We start from the raw sequence: 1633 nt of genomic DNA, 5'->3' as shown, positions 1-1633 counted from the left end.
TAATAAGTATGCTCTTATTTGTAGTACAACTAAAATGTTTTCGTAAGATTCTATTGATAGTTTTCTATGTGTGCTTATTTGGAAAGTGCAGTGACAAGATATAAAAATGGCAACAGAGTTTGGACTTGTCTGATCGATAAAACCCAAGACTTGTAAAAAGCTATGTGTAAATCATGCATAAATAGAAGAAAGGCAATAGGAAAATGATGAAGGCAAGATTCATAAGTATGTACAAATTCTATTGGGAGTATGGCAAAAACAAAACTCAGTTGATGCTATTGACTTAGCCAATTGAGAAAATCAGATATATATAAACCATGAGATGCACTGTAAAAAGAAAGAGAGGGCTCATCAGGGAATTGAACCAGGGACCTGTCGCGCCCAAAATGAAAATCATAGAAGCGTCAAGTAAGCATGTTTTATTTGATATGTTAACCAATTTTATGTGAAAATTAAATTATTTTAAAGCAGTCACTAATGTGTACAAGGAGGAAATATTAGCATAAATAAAATATTTCCTAATAGTCAATAATATTCTAAGTATACTTGCTTGAAAATTGCTGTGCAAAGTTTTATGATGCCCAGAGGAGTTTTTCTGATGGATAAAACCCAAGACATGTCACATGCTGTGTGCAGATAAGTACTTACAAATAATTTTAGCAGTTTGACAAAAAACAAAATTCAATTGTGCAAATTAGTAAATACAATCTATTTTGAGAGTTTTGAAAAAACAACATTCAGTTGAAATTCACTCAGGAAATTGACTACAATTAGATAATAGAACCATTTCAAATAATCTGAAAATTTGGGCTCGTCCGGGATTTGAACCCGGGACCTCTCGCACCCGAAGCGAGAATCATACCCCTAGACCAACGAACCACCTACCTGAATATTTTTCTTTGGATTTTTCAATTGATTTTAAGAAAATAGCTTTTTGTTTTTAAAACACCATATACATTTATGTAAAAATTAATTTGTAGAATAAATAAAATATTTCCTTATGGTCCAGTAGATAGTTTTCTAAGGTATGCATATAGGAAAAGTGCAGGGACAAGATTTGTGAGTGCCTACAGAGTTTGGACTTCTCTCATGGACGAAGCTATAGTCTTGTCATATGCAATGTACAAATCATGCTTCCAGACACAGAAGAAAGGCAAAAGAATACCTTGCAATTTCATTTTTAAACTTTTTGTGTTTCAAAGTGAGACTATTCTTTTAAAACATTCAAAGCTATTTAGACAGAAGAGAACTTGCAGTTTTCCGGATATACCACAATACGGTTGAAATTTTAATAAGTATGCTCTTATTTGTAGTACAACTAAAATGTTTTCGTAAGATTCTATTGATAGTTTTCTATGTGTGCTTATTTGGAAAGTGCAGTGACAAGATATAAAAATGGCGACAGAGTTTGGACTTGTCTGATCGATAAAACCCAAGACTTGTAAAAAGCTATGTGTAAATCATGCATAAATAGAAGAAAGGCAATAGGAAAATGATGAAGGCAAGATTCATAAGTATGTACAAATTCTATTGGGAGTATGGCAAAAACAAAACTCAGTTGATGCTATTGACTTAGCCAATTGAGAAAATCAGATATATATAAACCATGAGATGCACCGTAAAAAGAAAGAGA

The 1633-nt window shown here is 32.3% G+C and overlaps 1 non-coding gene across 1 annotated transcript; it reads right to left on the bottom strand.

Moving 5' to 3' along the window:
* Positions 1 to 807: 807 nt before the first annotated feature.
* On the bottom strand, positions 808 to 879 carry TRNAP-CGG (transfer RNA proline (anticodon CGG)). The gene has a single exon. It is a non-coding gene; the product is annotated as a tRNA-Pro (tRNA).
* Between the last annotated feature and the right edge of the window lie 754 nt (positions 880 to 1633).

This window comes from Taudactylus pleione, unplaced genomic scaffold (genome assembly GCF_031769625.1).
Source record: "Taudactylus pleione unplaced genomic scaffold, aTauple2 ptg000317l, whole genome shotgun sequence".
In the NCBI taxonomy this organism is placed as follows: Eukaryota; Metazoa; Chordata; class Amphibia; order Anura; family Myobatrachidae; genus Taudactylus; species Taudactylus pleione.
Note: the sequence above shows the minus strand (reverse complement) of the source record. Positions and strands in the feature narration are given on the sequence as shown.